This window comes from Emydura macquarii, unplaced genomic scaffold (assembly GCF_026122565.2).
Source record: "Emydura macquarii macquarii isolate MOO-44397 ecotype Brisbane River unplaced genomic scaffold, CSIRO-AGI_Emac_v2 contig_1568, whole genome shotgun sequence".
Taxonomy (NCBI): Eukaryota; Metazoa; Chordata; order Testudines; family Chelidae; genus Emydura; species Emydura macquarii.
In genome coordinates, this window is record NW_027131705.1 from 2686856 (window position 1) to 2707873 (window position 21018).

A 21018-nucleotide genomic window follows, 5' to 3' on the forward strand; every position below is an offset into this window, starting at 1 on the left:
AGGTGGGAAAAATTCCACATTTTTAAGATACCCCACTTAAATTTACTGCTTAGGTAAATTGCCATGAAAGAACTTGTTCTGTCTAGGTAAGAATAATATAGCAGTTACCAACAGCTTCATAAAGTGGTATAGGATCAGGAACTTCTAGATATACAACATAGCAAATGAACCCCCACAAAATACAACAGGAGGTCAATTCAACCAAGGAAAGAACAACATGATATGTCAGAAATTTCAAGGCCAGAAAGCACCATTGTGACCATCTAGTCTGACCTGCATAATATCAACCATAGAACTTCCCCCAAAATAATTTATAGAGCAGATCTTTTAAAAAACAGCCAATCTTGATTTAAAAAGTGTCAGTGGTGGAAAATCCACCACAATCCTTGTTAATTTTTTCCAGTAGTTAATTAGTAAAGTGTTCTTAAACAATTCCCAATTATCATTCACATTTTTCTTATTAAATTCTTCCTTCCACTGATATGACTCATAATTGTTTTCAGCTTTTTTAAATTGGTCCTTTTAAAGCTCCAAGTATATATATCACTGATGCAAACTTTATTCTGCTTGCAAATTACAAATGTGATCAAGTCATGATCACGTGTACCTATGTTCCCATTAATTTTTAGTAATGTGATCAGTTCCTCTTTATCTGTCAAGATGAGGTCTGATACAGAATTCCCCCGTGTTCGATGCAATGCTTTTTGAGTAAGGAAATTGCCATCTAAAATATTTAGAAATACCAGAGGTGTGTTAGTATTTTAAGGAATGATGAGCCAAAGGGTTAAGAAAAATTGTGGGGACTACTATGTATACAATGTATTTCTGTCTTTCCAATCATTGCAAGAAATATATATGACCGATAACGAGTAGATTTTTCTTCTTTTGTTTTGTTTTATAATGTATCTACAAGTAGGAAACTTCATTTTAAAAGCAATATGAAGCTTGGAACTGAACCTTATGGAAAAAAAAGCCCATTTGGAGACACAGCTGGATACCACTTAAAGCTGCAAACAATTTCTCTCTCTTGCCTGTGGCTTGTTTTTAACCTCATTAGAAAGCAGATATTCATGATATTAAGCACAGGATGGGGCCGGGAATTTGTCTCTTAGATAGTGGAAGACAATTGGAACAATATCCTGAACTTTTTCTACATGAAAATTTCATCAGTAAGAGCTAAGGCAAGTTCAACTATGACTTCCGCAATAACAGCTAATTATATGAAGATGAGTAGCCCCATTCAATGCTCTAAATGCCACTCATCTGATGCTTCCTTGAATTTGGAACTACTAAGTAATTAAGGGCCTTATCCAAAGCCCATCAAAATGACAAACTGGCTTAGAACCAAGCCCTGAGATATTTTGGAAGAAAATTCTGCAGTTCAGTATAAAGCCAACAGAAAATATTACTGGAGAGATTCCTATGCTGGGTCTTCTGGGAAAAGATATTACAATGTCTGCACTTAGATGCCATGCTTATTTATACACTATAGCTAGATAGATCAATTTTGAAAATACTAGACTGAGACTTAAGAGATCTGGGTTCAAATCTTGGCTCTGTCACACACCTCCTGCGTGACCTTAGGCAAGTAATTTCATCTCTCTGTGCCTCAGTTTCCCATCAGTAATATGAGGATAATAATGCTGGCTTGTCTATTTTGTCTGCAAGCTCCTCAGGGTAGGGACTGTCTATTTCTATGTATATGTACACCTAGCACTATGGGGCTTCAGTCTTGGTCAAGGCATCCAGGTGCTACTGTGGCACAAGTAATAAAAATAACAGTGGGTGCTACGTAATCCATGAGGAGCAATGTGACTGTTTGCAATGACAGGAGGGGTGGGAGTCAGCAGCTCCTGAGTTTCATTCCTGATTCTGCTATGAACTTGCTGTGTGTCCTTGGGGCTAGTAATTTAGCCCAAACTTTTCAGAAACTGCAGTTTAAAACTAGGCATCAAAATCCACATGTAGATTCCTGAATAATTGGCCTATCTATAAAATATGAATAATAAAAAGTGTTGTGAAGCTAAATTTATGTTTGTAAAGTTCTGTGAGATCTTCAGATGGAAGATGCTATAGAGGAACACAGTATTAATTTCACCAAAATAAAGAAGACAGCGTGACACACTTTTGTCTTGAAGTCTCAGTTTCCTTTTTATTTATTTCATAAATATGCACTTGATATCACCAGCACTGAAACAGTCCTCAACACCTTTCTCTAGCCCAGGACAGAGGGATGAATGAAATATCGGTCTCCTTTGCACCCTTTCCTGATTTTACCTTTTTGGTTTTCCAGAACGGCTCCTTGAAGCAATACAAAACTCCTCCTTTATTTTCAGATTCTTCTTACAATAGTGAATTAAAGTGTCATTGTGGCCAAAAAAGTGAGTGTCAAGATGGTGCCTTTTTACTCTATTTCCTTTTTTGACTCTGGTAGAGTGAGTCTGAGCAAACACTACAAGTCATTTTCTCTTCAAGTTTAATTTGCATGGCTGGTAGTTTAAAAAAAATAGTCTTTCCACTTGTAAACTGAGCAAATTGTTCCTGGAAGACAATAAACATGGAATCAAACTCATCATGTCATTTTCAAACAGTATGCTGTCAAAATAGAGTAACATTTTAAAGCACTGCAGTTTTTTGATTGCTGCTTACTTGTTTCTGCTGCCTTTATGCATTGGGTGGTTTTGTATTTTATGCTGAGCTTTTTGGAATTTGGGTCTGATTCTACTCCCTATGAACAGGGCCCATTGACTTCAGTTTAGTTACTCTGAATGGACTCCAACACAAAGGAGAAGAAACTCAGGTGCTTTGGTTCCAGTTTTGAACTCTAATTGGATTTATTACTCACTTATTGAAAATTACATTTTTATTTATTTTTGTTAGGGTGCCCAAAGGGCTTTGGGCCTGCACATTCATTAGCAAAAGGTAGAATCAGGGAAAGGACCTTGAGAGGTTATGTAGTCCAGTCTCTCTTCCCTTCCCCCCCATGACAAGTAGAGCTGGCTGAAAAATTTTCCCATGAAACAGTTTTCCATCTGAAAATGCAGATTTGACAGAAATGAAATGTTCTGCAGAAACATAACAATTCTGTTGAAACTTTTGATGGAAACCAAACAATCTGGCCAGCCTTCCTTCCCGCTGCCCGCCTGCCAATAGACTGGCACCAAACCAGGATGGCTGAATTCCCAGATCCCTTTGCTACCTGGGTGGGTGGGGGCAGCTCCCCGGGTGGCGTAGTAAGTGGGCAGGCTAACCAGATGGCTTGCCAGCTGCACAGCTCCCCAGCTTCCTGTTTTTTTAAAATGCATTTTATATTACCTTATATTTATGTTTTTATTTTGTGGTTATATTTTCATTTTGTTTTCAAGTCATTTATATTATTTTTGTATTTTATATTGTCATTTTATTGTTCTGTTTTTATATTTTACATTATACCAATTACAATAGGAAATAACCATTATGAAACCAGTTACTAAAGCAATACCAGTTACCACTTAGAACAGCATTTACAAATGATTAGTTAGAATACCAGTTGAGCAGATCAAGTTCCAATTACCAAACCAATCAAAATAACAATGACATGACATAATAGCTGAAACCTTTATTTATATAATATTAACTATATATTATATCATAAAGTCATGTCAATAAAGTCAAAACATAATGTTTCAATGAAGTCAATAAGACATTCAGTTCCAAAGAATTCAGGATTTGGTCCATAGGAAATTTCAAAATTTCTTTTTATGATTCTGATTTGGAAGGGGGAAAAAAATTGGAATTTCCCACAAAATGGGCTTTCTGGATCTGGACCATCTCTATTGATGAGCATGGTATAAATGATTAGACAGACAGAAGGATACAGAAAACAACAGGCCAAATTCTGCTGTCAGCAGCCCCAGTGTAAATCCAGAGTAATGCCACAGATTTGTTCTTGATATAACTCAGTGTAACTGAGATCAGAATCAGTTCAAACATATGTAGTACGAAGACAGAGAGAACTGTTCCTAATGGGGACTTCATAAACATTCAGTTCTCTCGTAGCCATCCATGGCTGACCAGCCACTTTGTTTCTCAAGAACCCCCCACAAAAGCTGTGTTTCCCACACCTTGATTACCTTCTCTTTTCTCCTTCTTGTGTCTGTCTCGTCTGTCTTGTCAAAAGCAGGAAAAGTAACCATTATTCACAGCAGTCAACTCAAAATTCAACAGCAGAAGTAACCTTTTCTGCCTTTTCAACACAGGACAGTTTCCGGTGCAAAGCAGAAGCCTATCAGCCTTTTCCCAGAGAGTTCTACTTTAGTTAGTTCCAGACATGCTATTTAATCCTGAAAGTCCCTCTTTTTAAGGACCCCAAAAAGCAATGGTGGAGGGGCAGAAAAGCCCATCCCCTTGTTATTTTTTCCACCAATTAGGCCTAATTTCCAATACATCAATTTTGGTCCAATAATTTCCTTTCCCAATCTCCTCTCGTTTACCTGTCATGATTTCAGCACAATCCTTGTGTGGTATCAGTAGACCTTTTTATTTGGAGTAATCCCTGTCTCCCTTTTCTATCATTTTCTATCAGCATTCATTGTTAGCGGTGATTGTAACATTTATGAACTTTCTCCCATTTTCCAACAGTTGAGCTCATCTGAATTGTAAATTCTTATCTCTAAACTGTAACATCTGCAGGCCAGGGATCTTTTCTTCATATAGCATGTCTGTTATGCGTCATGCACACTGAGTGCTGTACAAATAATATAGAGCAGCAGTTTTCAACATTTTCCATGCTGTGACCTCACGTTTCAACAGAAAAAAAATGTTGGGACCTCACTTCTACCTAGCAATGAAGGAGGAAAGGAAGGAAGGGTTATATCCTGGGGCTTATGAAATCTAGATTTCATCCCTAGTTCTGCCAGAGACTTCCTGCTTGACTGGAAAAGTCACCATGTGCCAGATTTTCAAAGGTATTTAGGCACCTATAAATGGAGATACTTGTCTGCTAGGATTTTCAAAAGCATCTAGGAAGGTTAAGCACCTAACACCCAGTAGAGTTAGTGGGACTTACTTGGCTAACCTGGATAGGCCTTTTAAAAATCCTAACAGGTGCCGATTTGCCTCATTAGACACTCAAATGTCTTTTTGAAAATCTGACCTTAATTACACCGTGTTTCCATTTTCTACCTGTAAAATAGTACTTTCTTTCTCCCAGCCTTTGTCCATCAGGTCTGTTTAGATGAGTTGGGGACCATTTTTTGCTGTGTGTTTACACAGCACCTAGCCCAATGGGGCTTAATCTTGGTTGCATCTGCTAGATGCTACTGTAATGCAAACAGATAATAACAACAGCAAGATCCATGAGGGAGGATGTTGGGATGAGGCCAGGAGATAGTAGGCATGGTCCACATGTTAAATAAAAGGGATATTTAAAAAAAAAATCGGTAGATTTTATTCATGTCAGTGGCCATATATGCAACACAGTTTGCAGAGCAGCAAAGGGAAAACAGCCTTTGTAGCTACCAAAGATTTAAACCCATGGACCGACTATGGGCCTCCGATTTAGAACTTCAAATGAGTTTGTCTCCTAGCATTGGCCATGGCAAAGAGACCTTTCTTCCATTCATAACACATTGTTATGTACACTCCAGACCTGCAGTCCTCCTACCGTAGAATAGGAGTCCTTTGATGAATGCATCAGCCAGAGTTAGGGTCTAATTTTAGCCGATTTTACAGAGAAAAATCCCAATCTTTTTAAGGATGGCCTGAGATGGAGGCCCAGGTACTCAGCTGGTATAAATCACCAAATAATTAATAAGTAATAACTTCGATCTTATAGAGCACTTTTCTTCACTAGTTCTCAAAATACTTCACAATTGTGTCCCTGAATTCACTGGCGCTACATCCATTTACACCAGCTGGGGATCTGACCCTGTATCAGTTTTATACGAGAAGACGAAATATATATTTATTTCATTATCTCTGTAGTTCCCAACATCTGAGTGCTTGTATCTGGGTGCCTCACACGTTAAGAACAAACAAATGATCAAATCACTCATATGGATGATCTAACTGAGATACTGACCCTTCCGTGCCATAGACACCCATTCTAAACTGCTGCTAGTTGAAGGCCTAAGTGAGCAGATAAGACTTAAACTAGGCAACCTCAGGTTGTGGTGCAACAGCAAGGGAAGCAGGCTTTTCAGAGGCGAGGACCATTTGAGAGCACCATGATGCCACTTTTCATCCAGCTACAGTTTAAAGAGCCAACAGTCTGAGCAGCCCATTACCATTAAGATACAGCCCAGGTTAAATGTAAAAACCTGCAGATGTGTGCATGCATTAAACAGGATAAACTCCAAAGCAATGATTTGGTGAGGAGAGCTAAAGCCCTTTACAAAGAAATAATTTCCATTAAGATTTGTTTGTGTTTTTCTCTGTTTTATTTTCAGATGGTAGGCCAAAATATAATCGCAACATCTCAGCCCTTTGAGAATAGCCCAGAAGGGCTGAAACGTCAGCTTTGTTCTTGTCTTCCACCAGTAAATAACACAGAAAATCACACATAAGGATTCCTTTTTTCTTGCAGTGCCCCGTGGTTTAAACTGCTTGATTTTTCCTGCAGCAATATGCTGTGGGAAGGATGACAAAGCTATGGTTGAGAGCGCTTGCTAAAGAATAAGCTGGAACCAGAGCAGCTATGGCTACAGAGATAGCTAGCAATATAAGAGCACTGAGATACTATGGATGTGTTTGGATGCCGCTGTATTGAGCACGGTATAAACCCAAAGAGAGCGAGATACAGCATGATAATGCTTGTGATCTGGTCATTGTTTTCTGTCTGTTTAATTCAAGTTATAGTTACCAATGGCCAAACGTCTAAAGATTCGTAATCATCAATGATCTGGAGGATGGGGTAGATTGCACCCTCAGCAAGTTTGCAGATGACACTAAGCTGGGGGGAGTGGTCGATACCCTGGAAGGTAGGGATAGGACCTAAACAAACTGGAGGATTGGGCCAAAAGAAATCTGATGAGGTTCAACAAGGACAAGTGCAGAGTCCTGCACCTAGGACGGAAGAATCCCATGCACAGCTACAGACTGGGGACCGACGAGCTAGGCAGCAGTTCTGCAGAAAAGGACCTGGGGGTAACAGTGGATAAGAAGCTGGATATGAGTCAGCAGTGTGTCCTGGTTGCCAAGAAGGCTAATAGCATATTGGGCTGCATTAGTAGGAGCATTGCCAGCAGATCACAGGAAGTGATCACGGAAGTGATCATTCCCCTCTATTTGGCATTGGTGAGGCCGCATTTGGAGTATTGTGTCCAGTTTTGGGCCCCCCACTACAACAAGGATGTGGAGAAGTTAGAGAGAGTCCAGCGGAGGGCAACAAAAATGATTAGGGGGCTGGAGCACAAGACTTATGAGGAGAGGCTGAAGGAACTAGGCTTGTTTAGTTTGCAGAAGAGAAGAATGAGGGGGAATTTGATAGCAGCCTTTAACTACCTGAAAGAGGGCTCCAGGGAGGATGGAGCTAGGCTGTTGTCAGTGGTGGCAGATGACAGAACAAGGAGCAACGGTCTCAAGTTTCAGTGGGGAGGTCTAGGTTGGACATTAGGAAAAACTTTTTCACTAGGAGGGTGGTGAAGCACTGGAATGGGTTACCTAGGGAGGTGGTGGAATCTCCATCTTTAGAGGTTTTTAAGCTGCGGCTTGACAAAACCCTCGCTGGGATTATTTAGCTGAGGTTAGCAGGGGGTTGGATGAGATGACCTCCTGAGATCCCTTCCAACTCTATGATTCTATGAATTCCTACCATCTGGATGATTATCCAAAGCTTATATTAATTAATTAATTACACTGCTGTGCTGTTGTTGTTTATTATTAATAAGCAAGGGAGAGGTACATTTACTGATACCAAAATATGAAAAGAATGATCCGTAGTATGTCTGTGGTGCTCCACATTTTTCAGCATGTGTTGCACAAATGGAGAGCCAGATTTTTAACTGGTGAAAATTGACACAACTCCATCGACTTAGCTGCAGCTATGCTGATTTACACAGGTTGATGATCCAGCTAAGAAATTAACAGTTCCCAAGTGAAAAGGTTACAAGTATTTATTTGTCACTAAAGGGAATAAACCTTTTTGAGGGATGTATAGTTTCTCTCAAAAAACCAACTCCCACCCCCCCAAAAAAATTAGCTTGGAAATTAAAAGTTATGGTTAGACTTAAGAAAAGAAAGGGAAAAAAAAGTTGCTAGTAAGAAAATGCACACAGGTCTGGGTATTTAAGAGTGATCCTATGATCACTCGGAGTCATCAGGTGCACCTCCAAAATGCATACAAAGAATGAGTGGGCAGAATTCTCAGCGCTATTTCTGTTGGTTTCTAATCAAATGCCAGTAAAATGCAAATAAAAAAGTTGCCGGCACAATTGCTGCAGCCTAGTTCTACAGCTCATATAGCAGTGGGCTATGTAAGGGTAAATATTCATTTGCAGTCCTAGACCTCACTCCTGCAAACACTTAAAACGTGCATGTGAGTGACTTTATGCACGTATATAGTCTAACTGGGTTCAGTAGGACTCCATTCACGTAAAGTCATTAGTGTGCTTACAGTATCGGTGTCTTCGTTGTCTCTGTTTTTCCACTGTTGTAACTGCACTGTGAATACTCTGCACATTTAGAATACGCTCCAGGATTTATACCGGAGATGTGATTGATACTTAATTCCAGGTTTTGATACCTCCGAAAAGTCTTTGAATATCTAATCCTGTGTTAGTGTGCTGAGAGATATCTCAGTACATGCCAAACGCTAGGAAAAAATGTTTTCTCTCAAGACCACTGAGAATTCTTCTTTCTGCTGTGATGCAGATAGCCGTTTAATAGGGTCAAAGTCTTTGACTTTGCTTTTGTTTTAACATTCACTTTATTCCTCAGCCATCTGAGTTTATTGCATTCTAGGGCAATGTTTACCTAAATCCTACAGCAATTTTGCATCAGGCATACGTTTTGCTACCAGTTTAGAGTAGCAGTTATCATCACAACAAGGACACAACATAGCTGAGCATAAACAAATTGCAAAACAAGCTGCGGCATATAGTCCGTAGGCTGAAATGGCAATGGAGCCATCACACACTGTCCATGAGCATTACTCATTCTAACATGTGACAGTGTGGAGTTAGTCCCAGACAGCAGGAGGTCCCTATTCTCTCCCACCTACTGATTCCCCTCATCTAACAGTGCAATGATGTACTGTAGGGAGCAGTGGCCATTCCCTAGCAGAGTATAGAAAAATATAGACAGCAGAGCCCCAGGGAACTGAATTCCTGGCATATGTTAGCTTTGTCTAATCTTCTCTAATTGGAGCATAACTTTTGCCATACCGCATCTGACCAGGGCAAGGGACATGGGAGGGAGAGTGTGACAATACCCCCACCCTGCCTTCGGAGAAACGAATACAAATCTCCGTGCTAATTTGTAACTTCAGTGAGGCTGCATGCCACAGTAAAGTTAAGCATGTGGAAGCATTTGCAGGATTGGGGCCTTAGTGCTGTCAGTGCACACATTTCCCATTGCATGCAAACTCCCCATTAGCCCTAGTTTTGCATACAATTTTTTCCAAGTGTTGGGAGCATTTGATTGAGGGGTTTTCCAATCCAGGCAGCAGGTTTAGGCTTCGCTCTCCAGATGCTAATCAAAGCACCTCTGCAGTTTGTTTGCAGCTTTCCTGCAAACTTCCTCAGAAGATCCCCTGCTTGCCATTGCCGACTCTGTGCTGGAGCTTTTCAAGCACCTGTGCTGGGTCTGAGTTTTGTCCGAGAAGCAAGCTTGTTGTGTTGCATCATGATGGCAAAGGACCTCCGTCGTACTGTCACCTTCTTAAACTGATAGTGTGTTTGGTCCCTCAGGGTCTGTCTACACTGCAGCTGAGCATGAGCCTTGTAGCCAGGGTAAACGGACCCTCACTAGCTGTTCTCGAGTGAGGTTGCTAAAAGAGTAGTGTAGATGTGGTGCAATGGGTTAGCAACCTGAGTACAGCTCTGTGGGGCTGGGGTGGGCTTGTATTTGGGTGGCTAGCCTGTGCCACCATGTCCACACTGCTATTTTTAGCATCCCAACTCAAGCAGAGCTAGTGCAGGTCTGTCTGCCCAGGTTGGGCGCTGACTTCCAATTGCAGTGTAGACGTACCCGTATCGTTGATGTTATAACAGGACCTCTCTCTAGTGCTTTGATCCTTAGGAATGACACTTTAGAGCACTAGACTCCTATACAGCACTTTATCCTGGGGGAATGGAGGCTTCTGGCTCCTCATTAGCTCCCCCCTTTCCTGTCCCCACCCCAATTAATAACCCTTCTGTTCTGTCTAGGGATGTCGTGAGGCTGAACTCAGGGGACGCTGATGCAATAGCTCCTTGTTTGCTGTGGATAACCCTGAGCTGACTGGTATGGATGGGCTCTGTGCCTATTCTGAGGTAAGTTAAATGGAGCTAGGTCACTGGCTACCCTCCTGGATCCTTGCGTCCCTCTCTGTCACCTTAGGGATCTGCCCGGGGGAGAGAGAGGGACCAAGCTGCATCCCCTGAGGTTCAGTCCTCAAATGAAAAAGAAAAAGTCTTGGTAGTAGTGGGCGGAGTCCCTGGGGGCTGCTGAGCCTTTTGATTGTCTTCTCCGTGTCCCAGCTGATCAGCCCGATGGTCCGTTCCTCTCCTGGCTGACAATTCTATTGCTTCCTGCGTAGTCCCACAAAAGATCTCGCCGAGCCATAGGCTCCATCCCCTGAGCAGGGGTGGGACCTGGTGACCACACAGACACTTCGTGGCCAGCCCAGATGGGGGATTGACCCTACCCACAGGATACCAGTCACTCTGTGAGGGCACAGAACAAGACCAGAACCCTCACATTCAAACAGGAATGGGATGCTCTCATCATATCAGCCAAGGAAGCTGCTTATCCAAATCAGGGAGAGGATGGGACCTGCTTCCCCCTCCTCCTCATTACCTTAACCCCTGTCTATACACCACAGTGACTGACACCCCACAAACACCCTAGATAGATCACAGCCAGTGGCTGGCTTCACTCCATGGAGTGTGATCTGGCCCATCACTGTGGTTCCCATATTGTTCTTCAGCAGGCTGAATGACATGGTGCTACACAGCTGCTTTCTACCCTGTTTTTCTCTGCTGATTTTCTCTCAGTTGGCTGCTCAGTTTGAGGCAGGGCTGGCTCTGTCACTCATCAGGGCTTATCAGAGCTGACTCGATTTATTCAGTGAATTTCGCCAGGGAGGCCTTCAGTCACTCTTAAAGAGGATCTTGACTTTTGATGGGCTTTGGTAGCAGTTCTGTAGTCTGGAGCGAGAAGAATCTCACATGTTCCAGTGACATTTCAGGCAGGCACAAGTGTCCAGTTTATTATAAATGCAGGTGGCAGGCCATGGGACACCTCAAGAAGTGTTCCCCTTGGCAATCGATGCAACCCAGTTTTCCAGACATTACTCAGTTGCCAGGCCAGTCACATTCAGAACAAGCAGAAGGTTCATGTCTCAAAATGGGATAGGGTCAGGGAAGAAAGCAACAGGACAGGGTAAATTCAGCCCTGAATTACACCCCACGTCACCCCAGTGGGAAATGAACCAGTACACCATTTTTAGAACCAGTGTTAACATAAACTAGAAAGCTGGGCTGGGACTCAGGGGTTGGGTTCCGTTCTCAGCTCTTTCACAGCCCTGCTGTGCAAGGGGGCAAGCCTCTTCCCCTGTCTCCCCTCCTACCCATTGTCTGTCTAAGCAATTTAGACGTGTTGTCTTTTGAGGCAGGGTGTGTGTTTTGCTTTGTGTTTGTACAGCGCCTAGCGTAATGCACCCTTATCTCAGCTGAGGTATCTAGGAGCTATTGAAATGGAAACGATAACTAAAATAGATGCAGAACTCTCACCGCACCATCCACGGAGAAGGAGAGGTTGCTAAGGGGCAGCACTGCATATCTAGGCCAGGGAAAGGAGTGAACTCTCCTTCTGCTTTTAGGGAAAAAAGGATGTGCCATTCTTCCCCCCCATCTACTCCGTCTTACTTTACTCCTCGTCTAGCTCTGAACCTTTCTTAATGTTCAGCTAATCTATTCCCAGGTCTGGACTCTGACTTGGATCAGAAGTAGAGCTGACAAAATGCCATAGAAGGACCCAAACCTGTGGTTCCTAGGTGTTGGCTGACATATGGTACCTTCTCATTAACCATGCAGACACAGCCCCAAAGTGAACCTTGAACCCACTGCCATGCCTTCCCAGTCCCACATCGCTCTCATCACCCATGTTTATAAAGTCCTTGTGTAATTCAGCAAATCCCACGTGCGCGGCCTGGCTGGACGGGAGCGGGCGGACGATTCACAGCGTGGATAATGGGATCTGGTAAATGACCTGAGTTTGCTCCCCACGCTAGTTAATGGCTAACCAAAGGGCCTCTTTTACTGCCTATATGTGCTGTACTTTGGATAACATTTCATACTCCTCCCAGCTTTATGTGGGTGTTTGCACTTCGATCCCCAGGCCCAGGAGGGATTTTTAGTGACGGCAGAAGAATTATGAGAGCCTCAGAGCTCCCAAGCGAGCTGTCTTGAGAGGAACAAACACAACCCATCCTCCCACCACCCCTGCACAAAGTGGTCAGTGGCCATGTGTCCTGAATCATTAAATTACTGAGAGAAACGCAGTAGAAGTACTTGCATGGGCTGCTGTAGTCTGGTCTCATAACAATGTGGTTTCCCCAGCTCTTCCCATGTTAGCTAAAAGAACAGGGGCTGTGGCCACTTCTAAAACCAGGCTCAGAGAGAGCCGGAGTTGATCTTCTCCGTAGGAGCTCAAAGGAGCCGAGTCCTGGCACGGAGTTCAGAGTCAGTGAGACCTGAGTTCCCCCAGCAAGAGCAGTAGGTGCCGAGCCTGGGAGCGGAGCTTGGCGTAAGCAGCTCCCACGCAACTTTCCCCAGCAGGAGTGGAGCTCTCGCACTTGCTCTGAAGTAAAACAACTCCTCCCCCGCGCCATCATCCAGCAGTTAGTGAAAGTGCCTGGAAGTCAGGACTCCCGGCTGCTCTTCCCAACTCAGCCCCAGTTTTGCTGAGTAACGAGCTGAAATCAAAGAGGAGCTTTGGCTGTTCGGCAGCAATGAAAAGCTGCTCCAAGGTATCTCAGTTCGGGCCCCCCCAAATTGGCCTCTGGGAGGAGAAAGCACAGAATGTTAATGGTCTGAAAGGGGATTTTTTAAAGAGATCATTTAAAGTTCTATATTCCTGATTGGGAACTGCCTTGTTGTGCACATTATTGGTGGATGTAAATAGCAGGAACCTTCTCCTCTCCTCCTCCTCCTCCTCCTCCCTCCTATTGTTTGTTACATTCACTTGTGATTTTAGATTTTAAGGGGCTTGATACTCAATTACACGCCACGGCCCCTTTACACCACACTGGCTGTACATTGACACCCGCTTAAAAGCCCCTTTACACATTCTGGGATGCAATCCAGTTCCTTGGGTGCCTCACAATGCTTTGCTGATGTAGCTCCCAATTTAGCTTGCTCACAATCAGCCCATCAGCATGCAGGTCACACCCTGAATATAGCCACAGCCCTGGTCCAGCAACTCTGACCCCAGCAGCCTGTCAGTGAGACACTAGCCACACTTCTGGCTTTCAGCAGCTTTGGTTGCTACATGCAGGATGACCCCAACACACTCCCAATCCAGAATTTTCTCCCCCACACTGTTCCCCCTCTGCTGGACAGTTCAGATATCAAAGGTCCGTTGACCATTAAGGGGTCAACATGCAACAGTTTGCTATTTCAACTGGCGTTACCCAAAAAGTTCAGTTTAATCGCAACATCAGATTAGTTTTGATTAAAGAATAAAACAAGTTTATTCAAATACCAAGAGACAGATTTTAAGTGAGTACAAGTACAGGGCATTGAAGTCAGAAATGGTTACAAAGGAAATAAAGATAAAACACTTTCTAGTAACCAAAAACAAACTAGAGAGAGAGAGAGAGAGAATACCTGGAGTGTTTTTGCCCCTCACTTTTATAGTCCAGTCACCCTTTCAAATGCATTTTCTTGAGGTTTGCCCTAGGTAAAGTTCCTTCCAGCTGTGAGGATGGAGACATGGTGTCTCGTGGTGAAAGAGGCTCCATGTTGTTGTTTGTTAAAATCATAGAATCATAGATGGATCTGTTCCTGCTCCCCTCCATTGCCAAAGAATGGCCACTTGACCAATGATTGCCAATTAACTTTGATGACACCTGCCTAGAGGCGTTAGCTTGTCGTTTGTCTTTGAGGAACAGGTTTATCCCATTACTAGACTTGTCTGGTGAACACATTTCAGTTATAATTTCAGCTTGTGTTCATAACTTTACATATAATTTTGCTACACACGTTTCACCATGATATCATTGATCGATGAGTTATTAGTTTTCAAATGTTACCTCACAAGGCATATTTTGCACAAAGATTATTAAAATAGTGTGTAGGGCAGTGGTCCCCAAACTTTTTGCTCTTCACCCTCCCTACCACTGTCTATGCTCTCTGCCCCCAGCTGGGGCTGGATTGGGACCAGGGGCTGCAGCTGGGAGTGGGGCCACGGTCGGAGGGTTGCAGTTGGAGCTGGGGGCCAAGACTGGGAGAGGGGCCATGGCGGTCGGGGGCCGAGGCTGGGAATGGGACTGTGATGGCCAGGGGTCCCGGGGCCTGCAGTGGGCCCCAGCGGCCAAGGCTGTGGCCGGGAGCCATGGCCCAGATGCCAGGGGCTGAGGTGGGGGCTGAGGCTCCAGCCAGCTGGGGCCCCAGGCACAGGGGCTACAACTGGGAGCCGGGGGCCATGACCAGACTCCCAGGCTGGGCACCACAACTGGGGGCCGGGTACCAAAGCCGTGACTGGGGGGCAGGGCCAGAATAGAGCTCAGGGCAGAGCAGAGCTGGGTAGGGCTCCAGCCCAAGCCCTGCCACCTCCCCCCAAATGTTTCTCAATGCTCCCCTAGGGGGGAGCGCCCCACACTTTGAGGACCTCTGATGTAGGGTATGAATACACTTGATCACAAATGGGCTGATTCTCATTTACACACCAAGGCCCCTTTACAACACTCTGGCTGTACATTGGCACCCTCTTAAAAGCTCCATTACACTGCCAAAGCAAATAAGCACCAGGCCTTGAAGTTTTCAGAGAAGAGAATGATGTCTACCTCTGTGTTTGTATAGCTCCGAGCACAATTGGGCCCTGCTCTTGAATGGGGACTCTGGGCCCTGCCGCCACACACACAAATGCCGAATAAGAATAATGATTAATAATAAATAATAATAGTAAGAAATAAAAAAGGAGCATCAAGCTCCTGTTCACTTTGAACAGGAATCGAGGTACCAAATGCAGGTGGAAAGCCAAGGGGTAGTAGGGCTGCGAGGGTAGACAGCACAGTGTGAAAGGAGCAGAGTCAAATGTGGAGGAGAAGGAAGAGCTACTCACGGAAACCAGTACTTCTCCATGCAGGCAGAGCTGCATTCCCATGACACCATGCACTGTAGGCGGCTCCTATGTTTCCACGCAACAAATTCTATGATACCATGTAAAAGCATGAGTGGCAGCTCTGTCATTTGGGGGAGACTGAGCCCTGGATGGGGGATGTGATGGGAAAAGATAATTTGAGAGGCTTGTAACAAAGTCACATTGAGAGACAGGAGGAAAATTGCCATGCAGAGCACAGTTCCTAAGAGAATACCACTGTTGAAGATAAGCGCAAAGGCTAGCTCCTGCCTCATACCCTTAATACCCTAGTGATTCATCTATCAAAGAGGTCAAAATAAGCTCACTGTTTCCAACATGCTAGTACCCAGAAGCCAGCTGAGTAGCATGAGTTATGCTCTGCTTTGAGCTGTACTTAAATGCCAGAGTGCCAGATCCTCTGCCCCCAATCACAGCCCCCACAGCACAAACCAACCAGAAAAGTGGTTTAACCCACTACCTAGACATTCCTAACTCAGAGGGAGTAGAAGCACTACAGCCAGCTCTGCACCAATCCGTCCTGGCCCCGGTGAAGAGGGTGTGGCTGAGAGAAAGGGGGTGTGACCACAGAATCCTTGCATTGTAGTGATTCCCAGCTGCCAAACCAGCTCTTTGGGGCTGTGAACAGATGAGCACAACTTTGAGCAGCCTTGAGGATTCTCTGAATTATGCTGGTGGGCAGCCCCACGATCTGGGTGGTGGAAAAATGGTTTTAATGCCACCCTTTTGTCCCCTCTCCTAAGATGCATCACGAATAGAATAGCCTGTCCTCAGATATGACCCAGAGGCTGTATCCAAGCCATACATAGGACCAAATTCTTGACTTACTTGACTTACATCCTGTGCGACGCTATCAGAGTCACAGGAGGGTTCTGTGTGGTGCAAATCAGATGGGAAATTTCCCCTCTCACGTCAAGGGCAGATTAGCTCATTTGTCTAACTCGGGTGGCAAATGCCAGCTCATTACTTACAGGTGAATTGCAAAACTGAAAGCAAACCAGAAGTAACTCCTGAAATATATGTTGAATAGCCCCAGTAATGAGGCTTCTGGGGGCATGCCACGCAGAAACATAGCTGAGTTTTAAAACTTTCTCCTTTTTAATCTGCATATTTTACGAGACAGTCTATATGGAAATGGAACCGAGATTACACACAGAGATAATACAAGCAGTAAATATCCCAGCTGTGCGAAACGCATCAGTTTTACCCTGGAAGCCTCATGGTAGCATTCTCTGGTTTTGATGCACCCAAGCTTACTTTCCCTACCCCTGAGGTTCACTTTGCATATGAATACTCAATTGAAACTATCAGTTTGCCCTGGATTTTCATGCATCAGCTCACTATTTCCCATGGCTCTGATGTATCTTTAAGGGCTGAGCCTCATTCACTATGGGGTGAGATTAGTTGTTTGAGAGTGTTCAAACACCCACCAGGTATTTGTGAAAGTGTTCTGGGATCCCACAGTTGAATGCAACACCTTCCCAACTGCTGAGTTGAATGCTTCCATGTATATGTCCACCTGCAAATATGATCCAGCGTGGAAGTTTTGCCTTCTCATTGGATGGAAGCATTGTGGGGAAAACAACAATACTTAATCATGTGAATAAAACTGCAGTCTTGCCCCTTACAGAAATTTGCCTTTTTCACAACAAAATCAGCCTGGACAGTTTTCTACCTTAAATGACAAATGACAGTTTTCTACATGCAAAGGAACCACCTTTTTGTATTTGCAAAAATATTCGAGACAACAACAAAAAATGCTTTGCTGCCTTTGTAATGCTAAAATGAGATTTTTTTTTTCTCTCAGAAATCTGTGATGTGTCACCCAGAAATATGATCCTCCAGAACTCAGTCCTACAGTTAACTTACCTCTGGAATTCCTGGCTACAGAATCGGGCCCTAAAATTGAATACATGTATAGTTTCTCTAAGTTAAATACACTGGCCTGAATTCTGATCTCAGTTAAAGCCAGAACAACTTCATTGAAATTACTCTAATTCACCAGCTCAGCTTCTGTGACCTTCACAGCAATTACTCTGGATTTACAGCCATATAACTGCAGTCTAATTCTAGCCCATTGTTTGTTTTGTGGCGTGTCAAACTAATTTAAGCTTTCATTAAGTGTAATATTTTTCTTCCTCCTTAATGGGAAATAATTGGAGAAAATCTATTGGGATCTATATAAATATAATCAGATTCTTTAGAAATTACTCTAAAACACTATCAAATTTAATAGAGGATGAATTTTTTTCCATAGATTTTATGAACTATCTTATATTAAAGCTATAGTTATTTTATTCTGTGGGATGGTTTTTAAAAAAATCTGTGGAAATGATATTTTCTATTAAATAAGTGGAGTGAACTCTTAGCTCCACTGAAGACCATGGCAAAACTCCCATGGACTTTAATGGGGCTAGGATATCACACACAGGATTTTTCCATAGGGGAAAATTCCTTTCAATAACCTTTCCAAAAACAAATCAAGTTGTGTTAGGTATGTATATATTTCCCTCTACTGAATACAAAATTAATGCAGAGGGTATTTTGAGAAATTCATATATCTCAAATGAAACAATCTAGATAACTTCAGACCACTTTGCTTATACTTTAACGAAAGAAGTGTAATTTAAATCAACCCACTTCTGAAAAGAGCTATCTTATTATTTGATCTTAGTCTTTTTTTTTATCCAAAGCATTGGTTTATAAGGCTTTTATTCTCTAGTCAATGAGTCATTCAGATGATAACACTGGCACTGGGGAAAACCCATAGAATTTGATGAAATTCAGACTTTTATGTTAATCACTGGTCATTTTAAACTCAAGATTGGATATTTTTCTAAAAGATATGCTCTAGTTCAAACATCAGTTAAGTCAGGGAAGGCCTATGGGCTGTTTTATACAGGAGCTCAGAGTAGATGATCACAATGATCTCTTCTGGCCTCATAGTCTGTGAATTTCTAAATAATTATTTCTCTTATCCCTTCTATTCCTGTTTACTGAAATACAATTAAGTTCCACTAGATGTCAGCATTACTTCACTATTTGAATGAATTGAAGCCCTAATGTTTCAAGACTGATATAGCCTTCAACCTGCTAAAATACAAATGTGTGCGACCTTTATGATATAGGGCTTTACAGTATGGAATAGAGATCTAAACTGAAGGGCATTGATCCAAAGAGAGCAGAGAAAAGGCTTCCAATGAAGGACTGTTTCTTATTATAAAGACATCTTATAGTTCAGCAAAAGAGAAATTAGGGCCAAATTATTCCTTTTCATTATTTTAAACTGTAACAGGAAGCAAGGGAGGATTCTAGGGTTTGGAAAGCTTCTCGGCAGAAACTCTATAGTGAGTCAGAGAGAAAGGCAGAGTAACTTTAGGGATATTCTGTTTCCATGTACTCTTCTATGTAGGCTTTTATACCACACCCATCACTGTAGTATCTGAGCACCTTCCATTAATGCATTAAGCAATATGATGAAGATCAGTTTTCCTTAGTGTAAGTTCCTTGTTCAGTGTTTGAAGAAACTAACCTTTTCTGTGATTCTTTACCATTGTCACATGCCATTTATTCTATTACCATCATTACTCATGGTTGATGGCGCTATGCTCATGGGCATCTGTTTCCTCTTGCTAATATAGCCATGAAGCATACAGGAAGTTTTGTGCAGCATCATTAGGTCAGCCTCAGATTTACATTTTTTTCCATACAGAGGGTTTATTATGTTGCTAAAATTTTTCCAAGATCAGTTCTAAATCTTCCTCTTCTTTTAACATCCAGTGGCAACGAAGCAAAAAAGCAGCGACATAATTGTGCTGATACATTTGATGTGGCTCCTCTTTGCCTGGTTTGAAGGTCAGTGGTCCATGATTCTTCTTTTCTCAGGATACTTTGAGTTCCAAGGCTCAGAAAAGATGACCATGTAAATATTCCTCTTTTTTTCCTTGTTCTAGAATCCAGCAGACAGATTGTTATCACTCAGACACCTGCTTCTGTGACGGTACCTGTAGGAGAGACGGTCACCATTCAGTGCAAGGCTTCCAGTTCCATGAGTGATGATATGGAATTCTATCAATTCAAAGCAGGACGTGCTCCCAAGCTCCTCATTCAAAATGGAAACAGCCGTTTCACTGGGGTCCCTGATCGTTTCAGTGGTAGATACAGCGGCACTGACTTCACATTCACCATTGGCGGGGTACAGGCTGATGATGCAGGCGAATACTACTGTGGACAGCAAAATAGCATCCCGCTCACAGTGATACAGTGCAATACAAAAACCTGTTAAACCGCCAGAGAGCTCATGGTGTGAAAGGTGGGGAGTATCTGTGTATGGGACTACACCAGTTTATATGGAAATTTGAACTTGAGAATAATTATTATAGAACAATTTTATGGGTCTTTTTGAGATTAGAGCTTATTCATTTTACATATTAGCCGAGATGGTCATGGACACACCCTATCTTCCAGGTGTCCATAAACTTCCAATTGCCAGAAGACAGAGAATGGACCATATGAAATTGCCTTGTCCTGTTTATTCCCTCTGAAGCGTCTGGCATTGGCCACTGTTGGACGACAGGATACTGTGCTAGATGGACTATTGGTTTCACCCAGTATGGCCATTCTGATGTTCTTACCTGGGATCCCAGACCAGTTCAGTGGCAGTGGGTCTGGCCCTGACTACACATTCACAATCAGCAGGGTTGAAGCTGAGGATGCTGGAGACTATTATTGCCAGCAGCATAACACCTCCCCTCCCACACAGTGATACAGAGCAGCACAAAAACCTCCCTGCAGCTGTTTAAGATCTGTAGAAACTGGGAATTTTGATTATTTATTTAAGTGCTAGTGTTCTTTAAAAGTCACTGTTACCAAAAGGTGTGAGGGCTGGGGCTGGCAGGGCGGAGAAGGGGAGGAGCCTTTTAAAATCTAATTAACTCAAGGGTGAAATGTTTTATTTTTAGCTTTACATTCTATCCAGGGGCCCTGCGTATGCAGGGCCCATTCACAACCCCCCTTGTGTTCCAGTGACACCATGAAGCTGAATGTACGGAAAAAAAAAACTATCGGGGACCCCAATCCAGAGCCCAGCACCCAATCTAAGTAGCCAGACCAGGGACTGGACAAAAGCATGGGAAAAAGCAATCTCCTGAGCATAGGGATTGGCCGTGGAGCCTTTCCACAGGGATGCTTTGGCAAATGAGGGTAGACTTTCGAGGCTCTGCATGGCAGTGGATTCCCTGGGCCCTCTCTCTTCCCCTGCCCACCCACATTCACTTTCACTTGCCCCATTGAGGAGCAGAACTGCACAAGTTTCACTGTCCAGGACAAAGGCAGGTTGATGCCTTAGAACTAAAGTGTGTATTTTGATTCTGATCTCAGGCTGCACGTGTTTGGCACCAAGACCTGGAACTACATATTCATCTGGGGCAGGAGCAGCCTCCACCCAAACATCTACTTGGGCTGAGACCCTGTCTCCTCCAAATATCACATTGGAGCAGAGACATATGTTTAATGCAC